Here is a 22,101-nt window from a genome sequence, read left to right on the forward strand (position 1 = left end):
ATTTTTTTAGACTTTGTATTACTCAGGGTTAGGCTCAGCTAGAAGTGACAAAAAAGGGAAAGAGAGGTGGGAGAGAATAGCCTAAACAAAATGGAATTGTATTTCTCATGTAAACATAAGCCAACCAGGGCTCCTTCTGTTTTATTGCACTACTGTCTTTAACAAGAGACTCATGTCCAAGTTTCCTCCTTTTAACAGCACATCCCAGGAATTTTTCTTACCACTTTTACTGACATCCCATTGACCAGAACATAGTCATATAGCTGCACACAGCTGGAAAGGAGGCTGGAAGATGTAGTCTTTATCCTGGATGACTATATTCTGAGCTTGAAAAGAGCTATGTTACTCCAGAAGAAGAGAGGAATGGGAATGGAGAGGACAAAAGTAGGCTATACTGCACAGCTCCAGTATTACTCTGAATGCCCTCTGCTGCCTTCACCCTTCTCTGCTCTGGATGCAGACTGATTCCATCTTAATCAGTCTTCTTTACAATTAGGTTGGGGCCACATGGCTATGATAATTATATGAGCTTACAGGTAAGCTTTTGAGAATCACTCCTTCAAGTACAAGCTGAGATGCCACTCCTCCAACCCTTCCAACCATTTTATAAACCTTTAATTTTCTACATTAAAGCCTTTCACACTTGAAGTACATACAGTTGTTTCTGTTTTTCTGAAGGAACCAAAATTAATACAATAGGTAGATGCAATACACACTCATGCGTCCTTAGCTGATGATATCTTATAGTTTTAGGATTTTTTGTTTGTTTTTAATTTTTTTTCAATTAGCCGACATACAATATTATATTAGTTTCAGATGTACACCCCAGTGATGATACATTACATAACTTGATCATGCAATAAATCTCATGCCCATCTGATACCATACATAGTTATTAAAATATTATTGACTATATTCCCTATGCTGTACTTACATTCCCATGACTATTCTGTAACAACCAATTTGTACTTCTTAATCCCTTCACCTTTTTCAACCATCTCCCCCATGCCCTTCCCATCTGGCAACCATCAGTCTGTTCTCTTTATCTATGAGTGTTTCTGTTCTGCTTGTTCGTTTGTTTTGATTGTTAGATCCAATTGTTGATAGATATGTATTTTTTGCCATTTTATAGTTCATATTTTTTATCTTTTTTTACTTCTTCATCTTAAAGAAGACCCTTTAGCCCTGACTGGTGTGGCTCAGTGGATTGAGCACCAGCCTGTGAACGAAAGGGTCGCCTGTTCGATTCCCAGCCAGGACATATGCCTGGGTTGTGGGCCACGCCCTCAGTTGAGGGCGTATGAGAGGCAACCACACATTGATGTTTCTCTCCCTCTCTTCCGCCTTCCCTTCCCCTTTCTCAAAAAATAAATAAAAATTATTTTTTTTTATAAGAAGACCCTTAAACATTTTATGTAACACTGATTTGGTGCTGATGAACTCCTTGTGTTTTTTTCTTATCTGGGAAGCTATATGTCTTTCGATTCTAAATGATAGCTTTGCTGTATAGTGTAATCTATGTTGTAGGTCCTTGCTTTTCATCACTTTGAATATTTCCTGCCAATGCCTTCTAGCCTGCAAAGTTTCTGCTGACAAATCAGCTGACAATCTTATGGGAGCTCCCTTGTAGGTAACTAACTACTTTTCTCTTGTTGCTTTTAAGATTCACTTTGTCTTTAACCTTTGGCATTTTAATATGATGTGTCTTGGTATGTGCCTCTTTGTGTTCATCTTGTTTGGGACCCTCTACACTTCCAGGACTTGTATGTCTCTTTCCTTCACCAGATTAAGGAAGTTTTCCATCATTATATTTTTAATTTTTATTTATTTGTTTGTTTGTTTAGTGTGATTATTGGCTTTGGTAATATAGAACAATTAATCTTAGCCATAAAAATTTATAATTAAATATGTGATTATTACAAGTTAAAATTTATTCTCTGTTCCCTATATTACCATTTAATTAGAAAAATAAACCAACAATAAAACCTTGCCACCTTACAATCAACTCAAAGTAGGTTGTTCAGGAATAAAAATATTTTAAAAAGTGTAGACTGCAATGTATTTAATTTTAGCCAAACAAAAAGACTTGATCCATTTTCGCTCATAAAGCAAGATAATAATGTTTATGATTTTGAAAATTCACTGGGACTTTTCCCTAAGCTGGTTCCTTTGTGATACATTTTCTTGAGTTCTACCCATAACTGCTACAGTAACAGTCCTGGGATCAAAACCCACACACTATTAAAAAATACCAGATCAACCCAAAAGTAGAGCCAATTGTTGGTGTTGAGGTTGGGGCTTCACATAAGCCAGTCCAGGGAGAAGGTCATCCACCCACCATACAATTGACACCTGCACAGAGTAATCTGTATGAAATGCCAATAATATTGCTCTTTAACTATGGGATAAATGAGGACCAATGCCAGAGACCCATCCATGGTAACAGTCAGAATTTTTTTAAATAATTTATTTATTTGTTTGTTTATTTATTTTATTTTTAGAGAGAGCAGAAAGGAGAAAGATAGGGAGAGAAACATCACTGTGTGGTTGTCTCTCACTCGCGCCCCAACTGGGGAACCTGATGTGCAACCTAGTCATGTGCCCTGACTGGGAATTGAACCAGCAACATTTGGCTCACAGGCTAACTCTCAATAACAGTCAGAATTTTTAAAGACACAAAGGTTGGGTCAAAATATGGCATCAGTTTTGCCATATTCTTTCCCAGTGTGACGTGCACCAAGGCGTCATAGCAGAGCTAGGTGAGCATCCTACAATCCTCTGCCCCCCATCCATGGCCCAAGCACAGGCCCAGCCCACCACCCACACCCAGGAGAGCAGCACACAGCAACAGCGAGCCACCTGCTGTGGCCTCCAGCTCCGACCTTGCACCCATGCCAGATTCATACTGCCTCTTGCTGTCTCTCTTCTCCTTCTAGCACCACCATGATGTGAACGTCGGTACATTTGACATTGTCCCAGAGACTTCGTACACTAGTCTCTCTTCTTTGTTTTTTCTTTTTTTTTTTTTTTTTTAATTCTTTCTTCTTCTGCTCTTCTGATTGGGTGTTTTTTGCTTTGTTATATTCCAAATTCAGAGAAGGAAAACTCTGATTCCAAAAAACCTCCGCTGCCTTGCGGCATACCTCTCCAGGGGAAAGGCTAAGGGAGTAAACCCCGACAGAAAATCCGGAGCCGGAGTCCCTAAGGCGGTTTGACGTTGTAGTCAACACCGGCAACTCCTGCGGCGCACCTGAAGCCAAGCTGTATTGACTCCGTCTTTCCCTTGGACCCTTCAGCTGCGAAGAGAGGGGGGGTCTGCTGCATGGGCAACACCAGACCCTCCATATCACCCTGCCCAGGCTCTGTAGCTTCAGCTTCACTGGAGAGGACACTCCAGCGTCATCACAAGATGTCGATTCAACACAGGAGGAGACAGATACCGTGTCACTCCCGAGTCGGACTGCACAACCATTCTCAGCGGTGCAGATAGACTCTTAAGAAGCTACACCATCGTCTCTCGAGACGGACGGCTGCCGCCGCCGACGATTCCAAATTGCTGTTTTGATTCTTGGCTTCATCTACTCTACTATTGATTCCCTGTAAATTATTTTTCATTTCAGTTTGTGTATCCTTCATTTCTGACTGGTTCTTTTTTATGGTTTCCATGTCCTTTTTAATGCTGCTGATGTTCATTCTAAGCTCATCTACTCTTCCCCTTGTAAGCATACTTGTAACCAGTGTTTTAAGCTCTGCATCTTTTAGATTGTTTATCTTTGTTTTGTTTAGTTATTTTTCTGGAGATTTGTTCTGTTCTTTCATTTGGACATATTTCTTTGTCTCCTCATTTTGGCAGCCTCCCTGTATTTGTTTCTATGTATCAGGTAGAGCTACTATGTCTCCCAGGCTTGGCAGAGTGACCTAATGTAGTAGGTGTTCTTTAGGATTCACTAACACAGTCTCCCCATTCACCTGAGCTGGGCATTCCAGGTGTGCCCTGCCTTGTGGACTATGTACACCCTCCTATTGTGGTTGAGCCTTGATTACTGTTGGCACCTCAATGGGGGAGATTTACCCCAAGGGCCATCAGCTGCAAGGACTGACTGAAAACACAGTGGAGTATCAGCTGTACAGGGGCCCATCCCATGGAGCAGGACTTACTTCAGTGGGGCGCTGGTGGCTTCTCAGCCTGCCCCTTGAGTGCGTTGCTTGTGGAGGTGGTTGGATAGTGCTTAGATGTGGTCTAAAGCTGTCCACTGGGTTTTCTGGCTCTGGGGACTCCCAAGAGGTGCAGGCCAAGGTCAGCCACTACCTGTGTTCTCCCCAGGGCTACCCAGCGTGAGCTACAGAGTGATCTGCAGATGCTGCTACTTGTGCTGGGCTTGGAGGTGTGCAGGAGAAGTCAAGCTGTGTACCAAGGCCAGTTGCCACTTGTATTAGGTCTGGGGCCACTTAACAAGAGGTATGGAGCATGCTGAGGTTACATGCTGTTTGTTTGATAGATTTTAGAAAAGTCTGAAGCATGACCCAAGACAGGCCATTCTTATGAAAAAGATACTAGAAGAAGCTTTGGTGGGCCTGCAAGTTGGTGGGACAGGGTTTCAGGGAAGTACCAAGGTAAGGGAACAGTGTGAGCCAGGTTGATATGGAGACTCCTGCCAGTTCTGTGACTCTGTAGAGGGGAGGGTTCAGAAAAGGAACAAGAGTGTCTGCCAGCACTTCTGTCAGAAAGCTGCCCCTCCAGCTCTTGCCCTGATGCCAGACACTTCAGTTTTATAGGTATGTCCCTGGAACCTTTTGAGCTGCTGCCCCATCACTGAACTCAGAGGGAGTAAGTCTGTGCTCAGGCCTTTAGGAGGAACTACCTGGGTCTCCAGAAGCCCTCTGTCTCCCTCAACCACAATGCCTACTGGTTTTTACAGCTAGAACTTATCAGTACTTCTCTTCCCAGCACTGGGATCCTGGGCTGGGGGGCTCTGGTGTGGGATCGAGACCCCTTTTTCCTCAGGTGGAATCTCCACAGTCAAGATAACCCTCCCAATTTTTATCTGCCACAGTTGGATGTGGGACCAGCCTGTTCTACATCTCTGCCCCTCCTACCAGAGTCAGCGTGGCTTCTTCTGTATATCCTTAGTTGTAGGACTTCCATTCAGCCAGATTTCAGGAAGTTCTGAATGATGGTTGCTCTGTAGTTCAGCTATATTTTTTATGTGTTTGTGGGAGGATGCAGGTACCACATTTACCTATGCCACCATTTTGACTCTACGTTCTAATTCTAGTTTTTAAAATATTTGAGTTAGTTGGCAGTATTTGTATATGTATATGTTATGTTCTTTGTGTGTGGAATCATGTGAAATAACTGTAGACAGCATGACATTTCATCCTAAATACTTCAACATATATCTCCTAAAGAATAAGGACACTTCTACATAAACACAATATCATTATCACACCTATGAAAATCAAGATAATTTGTTAATATTATCTAATATGTACTACATATTCAAATTGCCTCAGTTTTTCCAAAATGCCTTTTATAGCTGGTTTTTCTCTCTTTCTTTTTTTCTTTTTAAATTAAGTATCTAGTATTTTTCGTCGGGTTGCTATGCTTCTGTTTCTCTCTTCAGTTAGAACAGTATTCCCCAGCCCTTGACACTGACTTTTTTTGAAGAGTCCAGGGAAGATGTCTTGTAAATTGTTCTGGATTTGACGGTTTCTTCATCATTAGATTCAGGATAAACATTTTTGGCTTAAGTCTTTGGACTGGAAAACAAAATCCCTAAAAATTTGTACTTACAGAAGAAATAAACTTACACATGTAGATAGAATGATTTTTTTTAATTACTATTTTGCAGCCCTCAGGCCATACCTGATTCAGGCTAGCATCACCAGTGAATGTTAAAACCATTAGGTAAATATTGGGAAAGGATGCTTCAAAGTATCACCCTCAGATTACTTATCAGTTACTAAATTGTATAAGAATAAAAACAATGGAAAAATCTGGTGGATCATTTGTTAAAATGATCAAACTTAACATCATTCCTGGCTGGTGTTGCTTAGTTGGAGCATCATCCCATAAACGAAGGATTGTGTGCCTGAATCCCAGTCAGGGTACATACCTAAGTTGCAGGTTTGATCCCCAGGCCGGGTGCAGAAGATCCTCAGTCCAGGCATGTAAGTCTGGGCATGTACGGGAGGCAACCTATCCATGTTCCTCCCACATTGATGTTTTTCTCTTCCTCTCTCTCTAAAAGCAATGGGAAAAAATGTCTTCATGTGAGGATAAAAATATATATATAAAACTAAGCCATAAGACTGCTCATAGGTAGTCTTTCTCTTGTTGTGAATGTTCCTTAAAGGAACATTAGTAACTCCTCATTCTAAACAGTAAGTAAAACTTTTTGCAGATTGTTCTCCTTCAGTCTAACCTGCCAATAACGCTCGTGTGAGTGGTGATGCAGCAGTATTCCCTCAGTGTGGCAGCAGTTCCCAGATACTCTCTCAGGATGCACCAACAACAATGGCAGGATGTAGTCACTGGTTATTGTGGACCTATTCTATTATACTTCTGTCATCAGGCCTTAATGGAAGTCCATTTTCTTCTATTAAAAAACATATACATCTCAAATGTATTTCAAAAAGAAAGGTATTTATGCTTAACAGAGCATTAAAATAGCCAAGTATTTACCTGTGGGATCATTTTTGTTTGTTTTGAAAGACAATCTATTTGCATTATTTGTCAAAAGAAAATAATTAAATAAAAAATCCAGAAGTAAAAAGTATAGTCATTAAAATAAGATAAAAACTCATTTAACTACAGTTGGAGAGAGAATTTGTAAACTAAAAGGTCTATCTGAGAAAATCACCCAGAAAGAATCATAGAAATAAAGAGAAGGCAAATATGAAATGGAAGGTAAGAGACATGGAAGACAGAATGGGAAGGTCTAATATATGTCTACTAGGATTTCAACAAGGAGAATAGAGAGGCTTTGGAACAGCAATATTGAAAAGATGATGGTTGAGAAATTTTGAAAATTGAAGAAAGATATGATCTGAATCCTCAGTTGCAGGAAGCATCCTGAGTGTTGAGTAGGCTATATTAAAACAGATCCAAATCAAGACACATCATCATGAATCTGCAGAACACCCAACACAGAATATCTTAACTGAAAAGACTAATCATCTACACATGAAAATAATTAAACTAACAGCTGACTTATCAGCAATATATCTTCAAAAGCCTGAAGGCAAATTAATGGCAAACCAAGAATTATATTCAGGTAAACTATTATTCAATAGTAACAAGTAAATTTTAAAGAAAGACTGAGATAGTCTATCATTAATGGACCCTCACTGAAAGAACTACTAAGGGTCTGGAAAGGAGTGGGATACAAATAGACTTGAAAGGACCAAACAATAAAATTAGTAAATGTTTAGGTAAATCGAAAATGCATTAGTAATTTTATATGTATTTATATAAATATGTGTGTATACATATTCAAATATACATATATTTAAACCATATGAGATTAGCTTTTTCATAACTAAAACTTGGTCAAATGTTGGGCATTTCATATAGTTTAACCTAACATAAAACATTTTTATATGTAATTTAGTCTGTTTTATTCACTGCTGTATCTCCAGTGCTTAAAACATTGCTTGTCACATGGTAGGGGGCCTCAAAATATATATACTGAGGTAGAGACTACTTTGGAGGAAGTATTATAAACAAAGAACTAAGATATTAGACCAAACTAATATGGAAAATGGGAAAGGAGAAGTTGAAGCTAAAGCATTCTGCAGAATTTTCATTATTCAGAAAGAAAATAGGAATATTGATTATCTTTAGATTTGTTAAGCCAAGCAAGAATATTAAAAAATTTAAGGATAGCCCATTAAAAGAAATAAAGAATGGATAACTTGCAAACTAGTATAGAGAGGAAAAGACTAAAAAATATTAGATTGACTTCTAATAAAGGACAGTGGATTAACTGCATGCATTAGCCTCTGCTCTTTTCTGAAATCCCAATAAGATGACATTACAATACAATTCATTAAAAAAAAAAAAAGAACACATAAACCCACAAAGAGAACAGAAAAAGAGACAAAGAACATCTTGAAAGCTGGAAAGATTTCTGTTGTAGAAATCTTCACCCAAGAAGATGAATTCATCTTCACCCAAGAAGATGAGTTTTGAAGCAACAATGGAGAAGGCCAACAAACCCCCTAATTTGTACTACTGAACTCCCCAAAAGCTCAGACATTAGCAGCAACAGATTCTTCTGGAAGTGTGGTTGACAGTGAGGCTAAAAATGTGTCAATTGTTTGAGCAACTGTTTGAGAAGCAGATGTCCTCGCCAGATCCACTCAACTGGATTACTGTCCTTCCCCCAAAGCAGCAGAAAACCAGAAGTTTATTCTCTGGGAAGGATTTAAAAAAAAAAAAAAAAAAAAAAAAAAGGATCTCTGGTCTGGAATAAACAAGTTACTGCTGAGGGCCATGATTCCTGTATTCAGAAAAGGAGGCTTTAACCCTGACTGGTGTGGCTCAGTGGATTGAGCACCGGCCTGCAAACCAAAGGACCACTGGCTTGATGCCCAGTCAGGGCACGTGCCTGGGCTGCGGGCCATGTCCCCAGTTGGGGGTGTGCAAGAAGCAGCCACACATTGATGTTTCTCTTCCTCTCTTCCTCCCTTCCCCCCCCCAAAGATAAATAAATAAAATCTTTTTTAAAAAAGAAAGAAAAGAAAAAGAGGATTTAAGTAAAACTTTATATATTAAATTATAAGACACCTCTCTCCACACACCATCTTTCCCTTTGGCCAAAATGTTGGTCAGTTAGACTTGACCCTCCAGGAAAGTGATTGGAGCATTCTCCCTGAGAAATCTGACTAACCCAAGAAAGTACACCTAAATAAACACTTTTAGGGGTACTTTGTGGTCGAGATGGTTCATCCTAAAGTGACCATGAAAAAAAAAGTTTTTTTAATAAATAAATTAAAGTGACCATGGACACAAGGCTTCACAGCAGCTTCTTTTTTTCTTTTAATTTACTTGAAAATTTTCTAATGTACAGAAAAGTTGAAAGGACAGTTCCATAATCACCCTTGTGCTTACTGTCTAGGTTCAGTAATTATTAGTATTTTGCCATGTTTGCTACCTCTCTCTGTATATATGTTTTATATGTTTGGAAGTTGCAGAATGAATGCACTTTTCCTCTATATAACTTCAGTTTCATATCCTACAAAATAAGGACACTCTTGTACAAAACCACAATACTCTTATCATACCTAGGCTGGTATGGCTCAGTGGATTGAGCGTCGACCTGCGAGCTAAGTGTCGCTGGTTCGATCTTCCAGTCAGGGCACATCAGAGAAGGAAAACTCTGACTCCAAAAAACCTCCGCTGCCTTGCGGCATACCTCTTCAGGGGAAAGGCTAAGGGAGTAAACCCCGACAGAAAATCCGGAGCCGGAGTCCCTAAGGCGGTTTGACGTTGTAGTCAACACCGGCAACTCCAGCGGCGCACCTGAAACCAAGCTGTATTGACTCCGTCTTTCCCTTGGACCCTTCAGCTGCGAAGAGAGGGGGGGTCTGCTGCATGGGCAACAGCAGACCCTCCATATCACCCTGCCCAGGCTCTGTAGCTTCAGCTTCACTGGAGAGGACACTCCAGCGTCATCGCAAGATGTTGATTCAACACAGGAGGAGACAGATACCGTGTCACTCCCGAGTCGGACTGCACAACCATCTCGGCGGTGCAGATAGACTCTTAAGAAGCTACACCATCGTCTCTCGAGACGGACGGCTGCCGACGACGACGACGACCTAGGAAAATGAGCAATAATTCAGTAACATCATTGCATATACAGTCCATGCTCAAATTTCTCCATTTATCCTTTAAAAAACTTTTCATTATTGTTTCATTATTTTTTTCTGTAAGTTCCAGTAAAGGTCTGTGTATTGCTCTGGTTTGTTAAGTACTCTTTCAACTCTACTAAAATGTTTCTACATTTTTTAAAAAATGATGTTAACTTTTTTAAAAGACCAAATCAGTTTTTACAATGATCCATAATTTGTCTGATTATATCTTTGTAATGTCATTTACCTTTCTTTCTCTTGTCTACTGTATTTCCCATAAACTGGAATCTAGGTCTGAAGGCTCAGTTATGTTCAGGTTATGTTTAAAGTATTTCTGGCAAAACTAAAGGTGAAGCAGGAACTTCCTGTTACATCACATCAGGAGATGTGCAATGTCCAGTTGTCCCCTACTAGTGATCCTGAATTTCATCTCTATGCAAGGTGGTGAATATCAGATCTCTTCTCTGTAAAGAGACATCATTTCCCTTTGCAAATAAACTCCAAAAATATTACCAAAAATCTGGAACGCTGTTTGATGCATTTTAAGAAACTGACATCTTTCTTAGTAAAATAACCTAATCTTCAAGTGTTGAGACTCCATATAGGGAGGGGGTGCTGGACCTTGCGACACAAATGCTCATCTCTCAGATTTCCCTTCTCCCCTCGCCCCCTGCAGTTATACTAGCCTGGCTGTGACATTTGTAAGAGGGGCTGACCAGTGGAAACCATGGGAGGAGGCTTGCAAGGGTAATGAGCTAGCCAGATTTTATAAACTAGGTTGTCTGGATCAGCAACCTGCCTGAGAATAACCAGCACCATGAGGGAGGGCGGCAGGAGAAACAGGGAGCAGCATCCTGAGCCAGGGGCAGGTTCCAGTGAAAGTCAGGAAGGGGAGGAAGCGCTCTAGGCATGGCTGAAGACACAGAGTCTGAGTTTGTTCCAGAGGGCCGAGGGAAAATTGGGAGAAAACAGAATTTTGAGGTGTTGGATAGGGAGAATAATCAAAGAATAATGCAGGAAACAGAGTGGGAGAGTTCACCTTGGTGGAGAGCACTATGTTTTGAGCTAGGAGCAGGAATGACAGAGATGTGAAGCATGGTGGGTTTAGAAGGGAAGTTTGCATTGCATCAGAAATATCCAAAGCCTTGTGAAGGCAGCAGTTGACACTGAAACCAACATGACTGGGACTTGGAAGAGTGGGACCACTATGTGTACCAGACACCCCACTAGGTACTGGGAATGAACTTAACACCCAATAAGATTGTACTGTGAGTCCAGGGATATTCCAGCTGTTATATAACAAGAGGAGAGGTATCTGGGTGATGAAGGAAAGTAGTATGCAGGGCCCAAGGAAAGGCATGGAGACAGGAAGCTATGGAATCCCTAGCATGTTGGGGAAACATTGAGGGGCACAATATGACTAATGTGGCAGTAGGAAGCAGCCTGGGAAGGCACCTGGGCATACCTGCAAGTCTCTCTGCCCCTCAGTCTAACCCAATAGGATTTTAAAAGACTTGATAACAATAATCCCTCTATTGGGCACCGACGGTTTTCCTAGTATTTATTTTTATTATCTGTGATGCTCTATTTAATACTCCAAGGTAGGTATTGTTATGCTCACTTTATTTACAGAGAACCTGAGGCTCAGAGAGAATCGGTTACTTGCTCAGGGTCTTGCCCTAGGCTTGTCCTGGGCTTGTCTGATAGGAGAACCCTGTTCCTGGCACCAGCACCAAGCAGAGTTTCTACACTCTTTACTTGGAGAAGCGAGGAACCCGCAGTGCTTAGGAGAAAGCCAGGTCCTATTCTGCTCACCCCAAAGGGTTTATGAATTGAGAGAAAGGGGGCTATTGAAATGCAGCGAAGACAGGATCCATGTGGGCACAGGAACAGTAGTAGTTCAGGGCCAGACAGGGAAAGGACAGCGAAATCTAAGGACAGCTGCCAAGTCATCATGGGGAAGGGACTCCACCTCTCCCTCCTTGTCCCATTCCACACTTTAAGATGACTCCCTCTGTTCTCTTCCTCTCCTGTCCCCTTCAGAAGTAGAACCAATTCAAGCTATGGCCAGAACACCAGGTCCTTAGGTCTTTAGCCTGATCACTGTAGTTTGTTATCCTCCACAGACCATGATCCATTGTGTCTGAGAAATGTCCCACAGCTAGATGTTTGTGTCAGAAACACCTCCCAGTGGTGCAACAGCTAGGTGGGACCAGTGACGTGGACTGCAATACCACGAAATGTGCTGAACACATTCTGAGTCAACACAGTGATGTTGTGCCAACAAAGATAAGGATTTTCATTGTTTATTTGTCTGGGTTTTGTTTACATATACCATTCTTCATCATTAAAGATTTGAGGCTACAGTCAATCAAAACTAAAATGATGATGATGAAAGAGGGAGAGACCCTCAAAACCAGCAAAAATGAAAAGAATAGCAGAAAATCATGCTCTGACAAAGCACAGGACCTGAAGGACAAATCACAGAGGCAATAAGAGAAGATAAAGTTGCAATAATTGACTTTCACATTGGCTTTGGGTTTCCTGGAAGCCCATGAAGAGGTGAATTCAGTCAGTTATATAATTGTCATAACTGGAAACAGAAAGCACGCCAAACTCACAGGGAAAACAAAGCTCTTCCAAACATTGAATTGTGAAATAAATATCTCTATGAGACTTGATGAACAAGGGACTTTAAATTGTGTTAAAAGTCTTTGAAGAATGACAATTTTACTTAAGATCAAAATGAGGTAGCTCAAATACCTAAGCTTCTGGTGACCCGGCAAGATCTATGGATAGACATTTTTGAGTAGGAAGTCCTATCTATTAACATATTAACTAACATTAATAAATAGCTTTATATTTTGTTAATATTTTTTAAAGTACAATGAACAAAAAAGTATAAAATACAGATAAGCAAAAACTATATATAACTTTTCCACCATCAGCATTTGTAAAATGTTTCATATTATTTTTGTCTAGTCATATATTTACACAATTTCACATAATTTGTTTACAAATTTATTTTTATGTAATCAAGCTATTTTTTTCATTCTTTTATTGTTCTATTACAGTTGTCCCAGTTTTCCCCCATTGCTCTCCCCTGTCCTGCCCACCTCCCACCTCTCCCACAGTTAATCCCCACCCTGTAGTTCATGTCCATGGGTCATTTACATTAGCTCCTTGACTAAACCCTTCCCCTTCTTTGCCCCTTTTCCCCCTCCTCTCTCCCCTCTGGTCACTGTCAGTCTGATCCTTGTTTCCATGCCTCTGGTTCTATTTGGCTCATTTGTTTGTTTTGTTCATTAGATTCCTATATTAGATGAGATTATATGGTGTTTTTCTTTCACCACCTGGCTTATTTCACTTAGCATAATACTCTCCAGTTTCATCCATGTCGTTGCAAAAGGTAGGAGTTCCTTCTTTCTTTCTGCTGTATAGTATTCCATTGTGTAAATGTACCACAGTGTTTTGATCCACTCATCCACTGATAGGCACTTAGGCTGTTTCCAGCATTTGGCTATTGTAAATAGCGCTGCTATGAACATAGGGGTGCATAGGTTCTTCTGAATTGGTGTTTCAGAATTCTTTGGGTATAATCCCAGCAGTGGAATCGCTGGATCAAAAAGCAGTTTCATTTTTAGTTTTTTGAGGAAATTCCGTAGCGTTTTCCAAAGTGGCTGCACCAGTCTGCATTCCCACCAACAGTTCACTAGGGTTCCCTTTTCTCCTCATCCTCACCAGCACTTGTTGTTTGTTGGTTTGTTGATGATGGCCATCCTGACTGGTGTGAGGTGGTATCTCATTGTGGTATTTATTTGCACCTCTCTGATGGCTAGTGATGTTGAGCATTCTTTCATATACCTATGGGCCCTCTGTATCTCCTCCTTGGAGAAGTGGCTGTTCAGGTCCTTCGTCCATTTTTTAATTGGGTTGTCTGTCTTCTTGGTGTTGAGTCGTATAAATTCTTTATATATTTTGGAGACCAAACCCTTGTCTGAGGTATCATTGACAAATATGTTTTCCCACACAGTTGGTTCCCTTTAATCTTGCTGATGTTTTCTTTCACTAAGCAGAAACTTTTTAGTTTGATGTAGTCCCATTTGTTTTATTCTTTCATTTCCCTTGCTCTGGGAGATATATTGGCGAATATATTGCTACATGGGATATCTGAATTTTTCTTGCCCATGTTTTCCTCTAGGATTTCTATGGTGTCACTGCTTACATTTAAGTCTTTTATTCATCCTGAGTTTATTCTGGTGTATGGTGTAAGTTGGTGGTCTAGTTTCTTTTTCTTTATTTATTTATTTATTTTTTTGCATGTCCTTGTCCTGTTCTCCCAACACCATTTGTTGAAGAGGCTATTTTCACTCTATTTTATACTCCTTCTCCCTTTGTCAGATGTTAATTAACCATAGAGACCTGGGTTTATTTCTGTTCCATTGATCTGTATGTCTGTTCTTATGCCAACACCAGACTGTTTTGATTACCATGGCTTTGTCATATAGTTTGATATCAGGTATCGTGATTCCTCCTACTTTGTTCTTCTTTCTCAAGATTGCTGAAGCTATTCAGAGTCAATTTTGGTTCCATATACATTTTTGAAGTATTTTTTCTAGGTCTGTGAAATATGTCATTGGCATTTTAATAGGGATTGCATTGAATCTATAAATTGTGTTGGGTAGTGTGGACTTTTTTTTTTTCCACTATGAAAATGCTTTAATGCTGGCATCTGTACAGCTTGTGATGTTGAGACGGGAAGAAGAGTGAATACACACTGTGAAAGGTCTGTCAAAGGACAGGTTGTGAGGGAATAAAGAGTTCTCACAGCTTTCCTGGGTGCCAGACAGCTCTAGGCCACCTCCTCCTCAGTCTCTTCCTCAAACCTCCTCAGCTGTGGCATCCTGGTACTGCTGGTACTCGGACACTAGGTCATTCATGTTGCTCTCGACCTCGATGAACTCCATCTCGTCCATGCCCTCATCTGTGTACCAGTGCAGGAAGGCCTTGCGCTGGAACATGGGCATGAACTGTTCCGACATGCACTTGAACAGCTCCTGGATGACCGTGCTGTTGCCAATGAAGGTGACAGACATTTTTAGCCCCCAGGGCAGGATGTCACATATAGCCATTGTTGGGGATCCACTCGACAAAATAGCTGCTATTCTTATTCTAGACATTAAGCATCTGCTCATCCACCTCTTTCATGGGCATACGGCCCTTGAAAACAGCGGCTATGGTCAGGTAGTGGCCATGGTCAGATAGTGGCCATGGTCAGGTAGCGGCCATGGTCAGGTAGCGGCCATGACGGGGAGTGACAAGCAGCCATCATGTTCTTGGTGTTGAATATCTGCTGGGTGAGCACAGGCACTGTCAGGGCCTGGTACTGCTGGCTGCCCCAACTGGTGAGGGGGGCAAAGCTGGGCATGAAGAAGTGCAGGTAGGTGAAGGGAACCATGTTGACGGCCAGATTTCACAGGTCAGCATTGAGCTGACTGGGAAAATGCAAGCAGGTGGTGACCCCACTCATGGTGGTGGACACCAGATGGTTCAGGTCCCCATAGGTAGGTGTGGTCAGTTTGAGGTGCGGAAGCAGATGTTATTGGGCCTTGTTATTGATGCAGTAGGTTTCATCTGTGTTCTCCACCAGCTGGTAGACTGACAAAGTGGCGTTGTAGGGCTCCATCACCGTGTGCAACACCTTGGGCGAGGGCACTATGCTGAAGGTGTTCATGATCCTGTCCAGGTACCCCTCCCTGATCTTGCTGAGGAGGAGGGTGCCCATCCCATATCCAGTCCCTCTGCCCAAGGAGTAGGTCAACTGGAAGCCCTGCAGGCAGTCGCAGCTCTCGGCCTCTTTCCTCACGACATCCAGCACTGAGTCGACCAGCTCCACACCTTCCATGTAGTGCCCCTTGGCCCAGTTGTTCCCAGCACCACTCTGACCAAAGAGGAAGTTGTCCGGCCTGAAGATCTGCCCGAAGGGCCCTGAGCACAGGGAGCGCATGGTACCTGGCTCCAGGTCCACCAGCGCGGCCCAGGGCACGTATTTGCCACCAGTAGCCTCATTGTAGTACACATTGATCCACTCCAGCTGCAGGTCACTGTCCCCGTGGCAAGTGCTGGTAGGGTCGATACCATGCTCATCACTTATCACCTCCCGCACCAGCCGGCCTGCAAGTGCACAATCTCCTTCATGGCGGCGGCAGCGCAGGCAGAAAGACAGGAACTAGAGCCAAGAGGCATGTGCGCAGAATGTTCAGTATGAACATTTTAATGATATTAATTGTTCCCATCCGTGAACATGGTATATACTTCCATTTATTTGTATCTTCCCTACTTTCTTCAGTGTTCTGTAGTTTTCTGAGTTTTACCTCCTTGGTTAAGATTATTCCTAAGTACTTTACTTTTCTTGTTGCTATTGTAAATGGGATTTTTTTTTTCTGATCAAGCTATTTGTTTAGTAACCTGATTTATCATTCAAAGAACACATCATATGTATACATCTATGTCAATAGATGTTCATTCACAATATGATTTTTAATGGAGATTAATATGGACATATCATAATTTAACAATCTCCTCTCACTATACATTGTTTGTTTGTTTTGTTTTCTAAATTGATTTTAGAGAGACAGAGAGGAGTGAGGGGGGAGAGAGAGAGAAACATTGATTTGTTGTTCCACTTATTTATGCATTCATTGGTTGATTCTTTATGTTCCCTAACCAGGGATCAAACCCACAGCTGAGGATGACACTCTAAGCAACTGAGTCACCTAGCCAGGGAATATTGGTTTGTTTTTAATTTTTAAAATTACAAACAGCACTGCAATGAATATCTTTATAGCTAAATACATGTATTCCATGGTTATTTACTTAACATAAATTTTTAAATGAAAGAATATTTTCTAGACAGGTTCATTACTATTCACAACCCTTTACAAAAACACTGAAGACCCCCTAGGTAGGTTGGCAGCAGTGGCTTAGACTCTAGAGAAATGAATGCACCTCAAAGGCTTCAGCCTATGCTACTTTTGTGGACTTCCAGGTACTCATGACAAATTGAGTGCATATATCTAATTTCACGGTTTCTGAAACCTCTTTCAAACGATAGTGAAGAGATCTTTTTTTAAAAGATGTAGACATAGGGACGAGAAGAATGGAAGAAAGACCATAGGTAAATTTTGAAGGCTAGAAAGCAGATGGGCCAGTTACAATTAATTTAGCAGGCCTGAGAAAGCTAATTGTAAGTTGACAGTAGGGAAAGATGAGCTCCAATCTGATTTATTGCGCTGAACTTGCAGAAGTCTAATAACTGCAGTAAATCCGATGCTAGCCCATGTCACACCTATTTGTGAATTAGATATAGCCTCCCCTTTCTCAAAACACTCTGCCAGAAGTTTGTTGTAAATACTATATAATTCTATAATGCCTTCAGGGTGAGAAAGGTGCCCTCAGAATTCTGCAGTGCACAGCCTGTTGCAGCCCTGAACTGGAAGCAGCAGGTACTCCTGAAGGTGGAGGTGAATGAGGAAGCTGCTGTAAACTATGAAAGACTGGTTGAAACTGTTTTAAAAGCAGGCAAAGCTTTAGCTTCTCTTTCTCACCTTGGCAGACTGGAATGAAAATGCTAGACAAGTTGAGGGCAGATATACTGTACTAGAGACTGTGGAATTAAATCATAGTCTGTCCTCTGAATGCTAAGTCCCACCCTGCTTTTTAAAAAATATTTTATTTTATTTATTTCTAGACAGGGAAAGGAGGGAGAAAGAGGGGGAGGAACATGATGTGTGAGAGAAATATATATCAGTCCAACTGGGGACCTGGCCTGCAAACCAGGCATGTGTTCTGACCAGGAATCAAACCAGTGACCCTTTGGTTTGCAGGCCAGAGTTCAGTTCACAGAGCCACAGCAGCCAGGTCCCATCCTGCTTCTTGTACTTTGTCCCAAGAACACTGGTATTCAGGCCTCTACAATCCAGGCAGGAGGGTGGGAGAAACTTCCTAGGGAAACATGACCATCTGAAAAGGGGACATCTAAGTAGTTTTACATGGGGCATTCCTTAACTAAACATTGTAGTGGATCACCCAACAGTGAACCTTATAGTCACCAAATACTCCTTACATGCTGAGAGCTTCAGAGAGGCTTTAAGATCCACACTCTTAAATTTAAGCAGACAAGCAAATTTACCAGTCATTGGAGAAAAGCTCCTAACTTGCAAGACAGAGACCAAAACCAGCACACATTTTTTAAAAAATTATATTTTATTCCCCCACACCCCCTCCCATCTGGCAACCATCAAAATGCTCTCTGTATCCATGATTCTGCCTCTGTTCTTCTTGCTAACACATTTTAAAAGGAACTCAAAGGAAACTGAGACTATACAGGAAGAACACTTAAAAATACCATTAATATCATCAGAGAGTTAAAAGAATATATAACACTGATGAAATAAGAACAGGATGCTGTAAAAGAACATTCACCCAGTTTTTTAAAAGCTCTTGAAAATTAAAAACATGTTTCAAAAGTAAAAAACTGAATAGAGGGTGAAGGCATTTTCCAGAAAGAAAAGCATGCAGAGGTGGGAGAAATGAGAGAAAAAAATTAGAAAACCTGTCCAGGAAGTTCCTGTTATTGAAAGAGATCAATAAAAAGTGGTGTAATCATCTTGGAAAAGAATTCAGCATTGCCTGGTAAAGATGAACATACATTTACTGCACCACTGAGCAAGAAAAAAATATGTCAAGTTCATTCATTTTTTTAAACAAATACTTATTGAGCACCTAAGAAGTTTAGTCATTGTGTTAGGCACTGACAATACAAGAAAAACCAAGATATACAAGGCCTCTGCCCTCTCAGAAACCACCTAGATGCTGCATCCCATGACAGCTGTGAAGTATGGCACCTCCTGGGCTCAATTTTGTCCATAAAGTTTGGGGGTCCATGCAGGGAGTCTCTGGGTAGCTTCCTTTAGGCAGAATGTATAAAAAGAAATTATAATTATACTGTGGTTCAAAAGACAAGTTAAAATAAGACCAAAGCTTTATTCAGAAAGAACAAGTTTAATTTTAATAATCTTTAACAGAATTGTCCAAACATAGAATCAATTACTTGGAGAGATGTAAGTTTTCTGTCAGGGAAAGGGTTCCACACTAAGGAGAATTCATTTGCTCAATGACCGAGTGGTGACCATTTGCCAGGCACTGTGTTAGAGGCTGTGTATTAGTTGGCTATTGCTACATAACAAACCACCCCAAAACTTAGTGATCTCTCACAATTTCTATGAGTCAGTGGCTTGGCTATACAGTTCTGGTTCCAGGTCTGTCATGAGGTTGCAAACAGGATGTTGACCAGGGAGACAGTCATCTGAAAGCTTGACCAAAGCTGGAGAATCTGTTTCCAAGGTGGCTGACTCACATGGCCAGCAAGTTGGTGCTGGCTGTGGAGGAGGGAGGGGCTGCAGTTTCTCCCTGTGTGGACCCTTCCAAAGGGCTGTTGAGTGTCCTCACAACATGGTGCTTGTCTTTCTTCAGCATCAATGATCCAAGAGAAAGCAAAGTAGAAGCCACAATGCCTTTTATGACCAATTCTTGTAAGTCACATGCCATGACTTCCACAACAGCCTATTGACCATATAGGTCAGCCCTCTTTAATATGAGAGGGACCACACAAGGGTGTGAGTACCAAAGGTGAGGATCAATCTTGGAGCCTGGTAAATACAATGATGAATGAACAAATGGGGTGCCTGACCTCAAGAGGCTGTTAGTGTAGAGTTATGATCATTTATTAGATTTGATGGCAAAAGAATTGGACTGAGTGAGGAATTGGTTTCCTCCAATCCCGATGTCCTGTGATTTTGTGTTTCTAGGCCTTAGATCTTTAGTCACTGTATCACCAAGCTACCATCTCAGAAACAGCAGCTCAAATCCTCACTCCTCTGACATGGGCAATTGTAGGGTCTCTAATTGTGCTCCTCCATAATTAGCTGCTTGTCATTATACAGTGAGATAACCATGATCCCACTCTTCCTGCTCTCAGACACAGAGTACTTAGATAACCCTACCCATGTTGTTTTTCTCTCCAGAACATTCCCCTGCCTGGGCTCCACCTCCTGGGAGCACAGGGCATCCTGTGATAACACACAGAGGACACAGTGTCCCAATGCAGGCGCTGCTTTTGGCCCAGCTGGGACCAACCCTCAGCAGCAGCAAGAACCTGTGGGTACAAGAGGAGGTTGGGCCCCAGACCCTTCTTTTCGCCCTGTTGTGCTCTCTCCTCTCCCTCATCAGGGCCATTTCATACACCATAGACGTCAGAGGTAATGACCCCTCTGACGTTCTCACATGACTCTGACCTTGAGCCACAGGGATGGGTGCAGGGGTGTGGTTAGCATTTCAGCCTGGCCTGCACCCATGCTGGCTGAGAATCTCTTTGGGGCACTAACCCATGCCCACAGGAAGTTCATTACCTCCAGGTCACTTGAAAAGCTTCAGGCCTGAAATTGTGCTGAGCTGTGGGGAACCTGTTGGGAGATACTGATGTGGGCTGCCCCAGAGTCCAGAAAAGCACCCTTCCCTCGCGCTTGCTGAGGACTCTCCCTAAGTGTGTGGTTCTCCTGTTTGCGAGTGCTTCAGCCTTATCAGGTGGTAATGACTGGGTCTTGGAAAAACTCTGGCGATTATTTATTTATTATTTATTTATCCATTCATTCATTTCTAGTTTTTAAAGTGATGCTATTAGAATGGCTAGTATTTAAAAACAAACAAACAAACAAACAAAAAAACAGAAAACAAGTGCTGGAGAGGACGGGGAGAAATGAACCCTTGTGCACTGTCGTGGGAATGTAAAATGGCGAGGCTGCTGTCAAAGCAACATGGTGATTTTTTAAAAATTCAACATAGAATCACCATCCGATCCAGCAATCTCACTTCTGGGTATCTGCACAGAAGAATGGAAAGCAGGGACCTGAGGAGATATTTCTGCACCAATATGCATAGCAGCATTATTCTCAATAGCCAGAAGGTGGAAGCAACCCAAGTGTCTGTGGACAGATGAATGAATAAACAGAATGTGGTACATACACACAATGGAATATTATTCAGCCTTTAAAAGGAAGGAAAATCTGAAACATGCTGCAACATGGATAAAACTCAAAAACATGTAAGTGGAAGAAGCCAGACACAAAAACACACTTACCTGAACTGTCTAGAAGAGACAAACTCATGGAGACAGAAAGTAGGCTAGAGATTAACAGGGGCTGGAGTCGAGCTGTGATAATGGGGAATCAATCACTCAATGGATACATAGCTTCTATTTGACATGATGAAGAAATTTTGGAGATAGTAATAATGGTTGTACAACATTGTGAATATAATTAATGCCACTTAATATTATACACTTAAAAATTGTTAAAATGGCAAAGTTTGTGCCATATATGTTTTCCCACAGTAAAAAGTAGTACGTATTAAAACATTATCTTAAAGTCTGTATCCATGTAAGTAAAATATTGGGATTCATATGTGATTGGGCAGAATTCACCTGCCCTTCTGTGGTGGGCATTCCTCCTTCTCTTAGGGGTCTTCGTCAGGGCTTACACTTCTCATTAAGCCAGGCTCTCCCTAGAGGCACCACAGCCTGGTAGTTGAAGTTCTATAGCTGGATGACCCAGGTTCCAAACTCAGTTCCACTACTTGTTAGGTAAGATACCTCACCACGCTGAATTGCCTTTTTCTCACTTACTGCATCTTTGATGTCACCGTATGTTGTGAGGATTACATGAGAGGATATGTCACATATACCATAGTTTTTTAAAGCACTTAGCATAAAATGTGAGCTTTATTGCCTGCCCTACATTTAAAAGTTCTACAATCTTCTGCCACTAGACATTTTTCATTGGCCATCACTTGGAGGCGGGACTTTAGCCTCCTCTTATTTCCCGTTTCTCCTTCTGTGACCTTCCTTCACCCCCACTATGCACTACCACTCAGGGAAAGCACAGAGTGGTGGCGACCATCTACATTTCATAGGCTCCTTCCAGCCAGTCCCTCAGGGTCTCTGCTTCAGCAGGCAGCATGGACTGCCAACACAATTCCCCCTCCAAGTGGGACTCTAGGTCTACTGATTTTTCCCCTTCTAAACGTTCACATACAAATATTCATGTGTGTTTCTTAATGGGTTGTATAATGCATAATATGTAGGGCCTTGCATTTTTATTGTTTAAAATATGTTGGACAACTCATAAA

At 41.5% G+C, this 22,101-nt stretch overlaps 2 pseudogenes; both read right to left on the reverse strand.

Annotated features, from left to right (window-relative positions):
* Window positions 1-2,123: 2,123 nt before the first annotated feature.
* On the reverse strand, window positions 2,124-2,893 carry LOC150018980 (emopamil-binding protein-like; annotated as a pseudogene).
* Window positions 2,894-14,710: 11,817 nt separating this feature from the next.
* Window positions 14,711-16,062, reverse strand: LOC150018981 (tubulin beta-4B chain-like; annotated as a pseudogene).
* Window positions 16,063-22,101: the final 6,039 nt, after the last annotated feature.

The sequence above is a fragment of the Furipterus horrens genome, unplaced genomic scaffold, assembly GCF_987537825.1.
Source record: "Furipterus horrens unplaced genomic scaffold, mFurHor1.1.pri manual_scaffold_2, whole genome shotgun sequence".
NCBI classification, from domain to species: Eukaryota; Metazoa; Chordata; class Mammalia; order Chiroptera; family Furipteridae; genus Furipterus; species Furipterus horrens.